This window comes from Mesoplodon mirus (assembly GCF_964341445.2).
Source record: "Mesoplodon mirus genome assembly, chromosome: 10".
NCBI classification, from domain to species: Eukaryota; Metazoa; Chordata; class Mammalia; order Artiodactyla; family Ziphiidae; genus Mesoplodon; species Mesoplodon mirus.
Genome location: NC_138986.1, coordinates 67,557,532 through 67,565,657, shown reverse-complemented (window position 1 = coordinate 67,565,657; position 8,126 = coordinate 67,557,532).

Genomic DNA, 8,126 nt, shown 5'->3' with positions numbered 1-8,126 from the left:
CCGGTCAGCACAGCTTCTCAGTTGAGAGGGGAGGATTAGGGGAAGGGAAGTTCCCGCATGCCAGCACCCTGGCGAGAGGGAGGACATTGAAATCCCAGTGCCATCAATAAGGACCCAGAACTTTTCTTACGGGTCCAGTTATTTGATAACACAGGACGCTGATATCCTGATCCTTAGGCTATTGGTATAAGCTGGATGCCCGGCACCCATTCTCCACGGGAGATGCCGGCCACTGCCCCATCCCAGGCTCCAGGGGCCATATGCCGAGCCCCAGCCCCGCGGTGGGGCTGCCAGAACTGTCACGGAACCTCAAACCCAGCCTTGTCGGGGTGTGGAGGGGGGAGGGAAGAAGAAGAAGTGTTCACTATGCCTTTGAGAAGCAGGGCTGGTGAGCTGCAGTCAACACATCATTCCAGTGGGTTTCAATTGGAGAAGTCAGGTTCAGAAAGATCAGGAAACACGGCCACACAGCCAGGGAGCAGCAGAAGCAGGGCCTGAACTTGCCTGAACTTGGTTTCTCCTGACTTCCCAATCCCACTTCCTTCCCCAGATCCCTAGGTAGGGTGAGGGTCACTGGGTAGCAGGAGAGCAAAGCGGCTCCTGGGTCCAGCGCTGGAACCATGATGCCAAAAGAGAGAAGGATGGCCAAGAGCAGGTGGAGCCAAAGGGGCAGCAGATGGGAAGGAAAGATGAAAGGGGACCTCAGGCTTCGGGACCAGGAGGGGCCACACAGTGTGATCAGGGCAGAGCCCAGACTCCCAGATCTTGGTGTATTTTCAGATCTCAAGGGAGAAGGGCGACTGCAGGAAAGCAGTCATGTGGTCAGGAGGCCGCCTTAGGCAGCAGGGCGGGGAATAAACCTGGGAGGCTGAGAGGCAGGAAGAACAGAACAAAACAAACAGCTAAGAGCAAAGAGGCTCACTTGGCAGCAATTCAGTAAAGGGACAAAAAGGATCAGAAAACCGGAAGCAGTTCTGAAAAAGCAGTTGCTGGACAGAATAATTGTTTTGTGAGGGTGTGTTGGCCAGGGTGACACAGGGAAGGTTGACAGGTTAGAAGAAGTCCTCTCGGTGTGTGTGTGTGTGTGAACAGGACTTCTAAGAGAAGGAGCTACTCCACAGAGCTGAACTGCTCTAAGACTGTAATGAGAAAGGTTCAGGTCATTTTATTCCTATTTATTAGCATAGCTTAACTCTTGTGTCAATAATGAAAGTACCTTTTTTTTTTTTTTTTTTTTTTGCGGTATGCGGGCCTCTCACTGTTGTGGCCTCTCCCGTTGCAGAGCACAGGCTCCGGACACGCAGACTCAGCGGCCATGGCTCACGGGCCCAGCCACTCCGCGGCATGTGGGATCTTCCCGGACCGGGGCACGAAGCCGTGTCCCCTGCATCGGCAGGCGGACTCCCAACCACTGCCACCAGGGAAGCCCCGAAAGTACCTTTTAGTCAGATGTTTGGCTGAAATTTTTCACAGACAGACGTAGCTCCATGATTGTCTGAGCGTGTACACGCCCTGGTGGATTTCAGAAAGGCCTAGAAGCATGTTCCCTGATACATTTTCTCTATCCTTTTTCCCAGCTTCTGTTCAATAATTATTTTATATTCTTTGAATGTGTATGTTCATCTTTTCATCCACTTTAACACCTCATGGGACAGATTTCAAAAAGTTATCTTCACCCCTAAGGGTCAAATTCAATCCATCCATAAACAGTATAAAGTTTCCTCAAAAAACTAAAAATAGAACTACCATATGATCCAACAATTCTACTCCCAGGTATATATCTGAAGAAAATGAAAACACTAATTTGAAAAGGTACATGCACCTCAATGTCCATAGCAGGATTGTTTACAATGGCCAAAATGTGGAAGCAACCTAAGTGTCCCTCAACGGATGAATGGATAAAGAAGGTGTGGTCTATATACATATATATAATGGAATACTACTTAGCCATAAAAAAGAAAGAAAATTTGCCATTTGCAACAACATGGATGGACTTGGAGGGTATTATGCTAAGTGAAATAAGTCAGACAGAGAAAGACAAATACTGTATGGTATTACATATATGTGGAATCTAAAAAACAAAACAAACTAGTGAATATTTAAAAAAACAGACTCACAGGTATAGAGAACAAACTACTGGTTACCGGTGGGGAGAGGGAAGGGGGAGGGGCAAAATAGAGCTAGGAGATTAAGAGGTACAAACTACAATGTATAAAATAAATAAGTTACAAGGATACATTGTACAACACAGAGAATATAGCCAATATTTTATAATAACTATAAATGGAGTATAATGTATAAAAATTTAGAATCACTATGCTGTACACCTGAAACTAATACAATACTGTAAATCAACTATACTGCAATTAAAAAAATTTTTTTTAATAAATTAGGTCTGTCCACAAGCTCATGCAGGTGTCTGGGAATGAGACTGTGGGTCTTCTGAGAGTAACAGAGATGCTGTAACTGCCCAGGCTGCCAAGTGGAATCCCTGAGGGTCCCTGAGGGGCTCGTGCTGAACCCCAGCACCATTATTAGAAAAGAGACAGGTTCAGACAATGATTTCCCTTCAGACCTAGTAAATCAGGATCCTAGGTTCTGGTCCTGTCAATCTACTACCGAGCTGAATGAATTACTCATGCCGACGTTTTAGCACCTGTAAAGTAAGACAGTGTTTCCCCATGTGTGCTCTGTGGACTATGAATCCCACAAGATAGTCCAAAAAAAAAAGTGTTGTTCTTTTTCTTTTTTTTTAAAGAAAAACTGCATAATTTATCCTCCTCTTCAAGATTCACAACCTCTATTGGCATAATAAATGTTCTGTAAGTTCTGCTATAAAGATATCTGTCTAAAATGGTCTAAACCAGGATTTCCCAACCTTCTTTGACCCTGGAACCCCCTCTTCCTACAACACCTATTCACATTTCACAGAATTAGAACTCAGGGGAATTGCTGGACCCCATGACCTCTGAAGTTCCTGCCAGTTCAACACCCTAGGATTCTGGCTACATAACCAGGATGAGTCTTCGAGAGTGGTGCCTCTTTCCCAATATCCTGGACAATTTGTACCTGTTTGCTTTCTGACTGAGTAGAATTAGACTTCACAGAGTATTTACATCTCCCAGAGCAGCAGTCTCCAAAGTAGGAGCACAGCTGGAGGTCTCAGGATGCTCCACTGGGATTCAAGAAGTAGGAATTGTAACTCTCATTTATAGTTAGCTTTTATCTAAAAATAAGGAAGCTTTGGGGCTTCCCTGGTGGCACAGTGGTTAAGAATCCACCTGCCAGTGCAGGGGACACAGGTTTGAGCCCTGGTCCAGGAAGATCCCACATTCTGCGAAGCAATGAAGACCCTGTGCCACAACTACTGAGCCTGCGCTCTAGAGCCCACGAGCCACACTACTGAGCCTGTATGCCACAACTACTGAAGCCCATGCGCCTAGAGCCTGTGCTCCGCAACAAGAGAAGCCACCGCAGTGAGAAGCCCGTGCACCGCAACGAAGAGTAGCCCCCACTCAACGCAACTAGAGAAAACCCGAGCGCAGCAACGAAGACCCAATGCAGCCAAAAATAAATAAATAAAATAAATAAATTTATAAAAAAAAAAAACTGTGAGAAACAAATGTTTAAAAATTTAATAAAAAAGTAAAATAAGGAAACTTTTCAGCTTTAATATACATATTTATAATAGTACATGTATGTAATTTGTGTATATATATGTATACACATCACGGGGTACGGTTTCAAAAAATTGTCCCTGATAGTGGTACGTGATCAAAAAGGGAGACCACTGACCTAGAAAATGTGCCTCAAGATATTAGTTAATATTCATAATCTCTAGTTCACGCAGTGCTTAGTAGAATGGAAAAACAGACATGTAACATGGCGTGTTACACATGGCGTGGATATCTTAGCTGCTTGCTCTTTTCCTCATGCTGAACAGGCCTAGAATATCGTGCTTCGTACATCAGTTCAAAACAAACGTACTAAGGAACTTCGATTTGTGATGTAATTAAGTTAAGGGCAAATTCTAGGCCTAACCAGTTATTTCTTGGAAGCGTTTCCATTACATCATGAAATAGCCTTCACTGTTGTCCACATGTATATTTTTAATAACCTAGCAAATTTCAAACATCTTCTCTAAGATTCAAAATAGTACAATGAAATCTGGTAGCATTATAAAATTGTTCCCAATCAAATAATTTAAAGAAGACAACTCCCAGTTACAGGTTTTTCTTAATAAGTCCAACTACATTCCTATATACAGTTCCCCTCAAAAAAAAAAACCTCTTTTTTTTTTTTTAAAGTGAAAGCAGGTTTATTTAGAGAGAAACACACTCCATAGACAGAAGGTGAGCCGTCTCAGAAGGCAAGAGTGGCCCCAGGGCATGGGGTGGTCTCGGAAAGTGAGAGCAGCCCTGAAATATGGGGAGGGTAGTTTAAAAAAAAAAAATTCTTGGGGCTTCCCTGGTGGCGCAGTGCTTGGGAGTCCGCCTGCCGATGCAGGGGACACGGGTTCGTGCCCCGGTCCGGGAGGATCCCACATGCCGCGGAGCGGCTGGGCCCGTAAGCCACGGCCGCTGAGCCTGCGCGGTCGGAGCCTGTGCTCTGCAACGGGAGAGGCCACGGCAGTGAGAGGCCCGCGTACCGCAAAAAAAAAAAAAAAAAATCTTGATTGTAATTCCTTAGCAGGTCATCTATGGTCCCTACAGGATGTAATCCCAAGAAACTAAGCAGCACAATCTGAGAAGTACAACGATGCTTTACCCACTAAGTCTTCAACTGTCTGACTTAACTCAAAATGCTTTGGCTGAACACAGACATGAGAATGAAAGGCTCAGCCTAGTCTAGCTTCCCTCTCTCGCTGCTGGTGACACAAGAGTGTATTTGTGCCCAGGGAGAGGCTGTGTTGAGTGAGGGCAAGGTCCTATCTAGCCCCGGCTGGAAAACAGATTCCAATAGGACGAACGATCTAACCCTTAGCCCTCCCGGGAGCTGTCCCACTGTGTGTCACTGCCACCACGAGTCACCTCCCTCCCCTCCCGCCCACAGCTTTACCTTGGCTTGGACGTTTCCAGCTGCCCTGTCCACCTCCTCTTCTTGGGCTTTCTGCCCTCCACAAGGACCATCAGGCAAAACAAGAACAAAATGAGTCTTGGAAAATAAGGCATCCTGTGAATGTCTGTGATGCTGCAAGCTGCTTTCCAGTAACCTGCAGCGGGGCTGATCCCCCCAGGCTTAACCATTGACTCGGTCTTCTGCCTCGAGCCAGGGCAGCAAGGAGGGCATGGCTGGCCAGGCTGAGTTCCCCGATTTAGTATTGATCCTGACGCTTGTGCCACCCTACTTCCCACCCCCTCGGGCCATGACACAAACACCAAGGCTTTGCCTTCCCCGCTACTTAGTGATTGGCTATTAGTCAGGAAGTTGGTTCTCCTGTGAAGCTCAGCTTCCGCTGAGTCCTAGAACAGCTTTGGCTAAAACTGTTATATAAAAAAAAAAAAAAAAAAAAAAAATTAAATCTCTTGGACATGCCAGCTTTTTGCTGAGATCATTAATCCATCTCTCTGGCGACATAAAACCAGTCTGTCACATCCGCCAGGGAGCAGGTTGGATTCTGAGTGGATTTGCAGGGAAGACTTGTGCACACGGAGATGAGCACCTGAATGTGCCCCGGAAATGCTGAGTAAACACGTAAATGACCTGTTTCCACAGGGTTGCTTTATCTCTTGAGCTAAGAGCCTGTGCTTCACCTATGGCCAAGGGTGCTTGCTTTTCCCCCAAATACACATCCTTTTTTTTTTTTTTCAATGAAAACACATCTTATCAAAACATAAAACATATTTTGATTTTGAAGGAAAGCATAAACCAAAGGAGAATTCGTGATTATGTAGCTCTTCTTCCTCGCATGAGCACTAGATTAATGTTGGTCTTTCATCCTAAAATGTATAATGTATCGCTGATTCACTGTGTTATAAAGCAGAAACTAACACACCATTGTAAAGCAATTATACTCCAATAAAGATGTTAAAAAATGTATAATGTCATCATAAATGAGGCTTGATTCCTATTCTGGGATATGGAATTATGAACATTGGAAGTGAAAAGATACGTGTGGTTATGTTTCATATACTCTGCAGAAGAAAATGTTTAACAACTACCTATTGCTTGCTTGCTGTGTCCTGGGAATGGAGATGATGAGTGTGGTAGAGACACAGGGAGATGAAGATGGAGGTCAGAAGGAGCAATAGCTAAAACTGAAACAGAATTAGGGTCTCCTTATGTAAGAAAGAATCAAGAGAAGCTCTTTTGATCCCTTTAAGCAAAGTAGAATGATATGATCCACTTTACTTTTTCAGGAATTCCTAAATGGGATAAGTTGGGTCAGAGAAGACCCAACTGACTGATCTCTTTTGACTATGTTAAAAGAGGATGAGGGGGGCTTCCCTGGTGGCGCAGTGGTTGCAGGGGACACGGGTTCGAGCCCCGGTCTGGGAAGATCCCACATGCCGTGGAGCGGCTGGGCCCGTGAGCCATGGCCGCTGAGCCTGCGCATCTGGAGCCTGTGCTCCACAACGGGAAAGGCCACAATAGTGAGAGGCCCGTGTACCGGAAAAAAAAAAAAAAAAAGAGGATGAGGTCCTGCCCTAAGGGACGGGAAGAGGGAAGGAGAAGAAGAGAGAAGACAGAATATGACAGTCAAGTTATCACCAAAGGAGAATATACATGGTGACTGAAGAGAGTAGGAGGTGAGAGAACACAATGAAAGCTAGGACCCCGGTTTGGAGGCAGGTCTGGTGGGTTGGTACCACCATTATCTGATGTCCCTGAGAGGTGGACAAGTTTGGTGGGGTGGGGGTGGGGGATGAGATAAATTTTGACTTATGGAGTTTGAGGTGTTATGGGACCTCCGGATGCCCAGTAGGCAGCTGGAGTATGAGGCTGGAACTCAGGAGAAAGGTCTGGATTGAAGAAACAGATGCGGAACCATCAGTTTAATGGTGGTAGTTTAATCACAGGAAAAGATGAGATCTTCCCCGGAACAGAAGAAGTCGGAGTCCAAGTGCAGAATCCCAGAGACTCTGTACTCTTAAAGGCTGGGTGGGCAGCCAGAACACAGGCATAGAAAAACTAGCAGAGATGTTGACTACGAAAACCAAAGGAGTTTCAGGAGGGGGATAGCTAACAGTCAGTGCTGGGAAGAAGTAAGTGAACAAAACATGTTCCTGGACCTGAGAACCAGAACATTGCTCCTAACTTCAATAAACTGTAGTTTCAGTTGTGCGATGTGGAAGAAGCCAAATTGCAATGAATTAAATAGGAATCTGGGAAATGGAGTAATTTAGTACGGGGACTGACTCAGTGGTTCCCAAATCTGGCCACTCCTCAGAATTATCCAGGTAATTTGTTTAAAAGTCTCATTCCTGCCAAAGATTTAGTGAGGAAGACATGAGACTTATGAAAGTTCTTTTCCATAAATTTTGTTCAAAAGATCTCTTTTGCTGTCTTCCATTTGGACCAGGCCTATCAAGGGCTGACTGACTGGAACCCTAGAATTTTGCATGGATGTTGTTGGTTTTAAAGAAATATTTGTTTTGTTGCACTCCAGATGTAACTTTAGATCCTACCAATTTTTTCTTTAAATCTTATTTTTAGTAGTTCAATTATTGTGATTACAGTAGGGAGAAAAATCAGTTGGAGATTAAGTGTAACTTTTTTTTTTATAATGGCTTTATTGAAATATCATTCACATACCATAAGTTTACCCCTTTAAAATGGGGTTTTTAGTTTTGTGCATATACATACACATCATGCAATATGTAGCCTTTTGTGTATGGCTTCACTCGGTATGTTTTCAAGATTCATCCACGTTGAAGCATGTATTATAACTTCATTTCTTTTTATTGCCAAATAATATTCCATTGTATAGATATAACACATCTTGTTTATCCATTCGTCAGTTGACGGACATTTGAGTTTCCAGTTTTGGGCTATTAACAATAATGCTATGAATATTCATGTACAAGTTTGCATGTACATGTTTTCATTTGTCTTGGATATATACCTGGGTGTATTGCTGGGTCATATGGTAACTTGATGTTTAACTTTTTGAGGAACTACCAAAA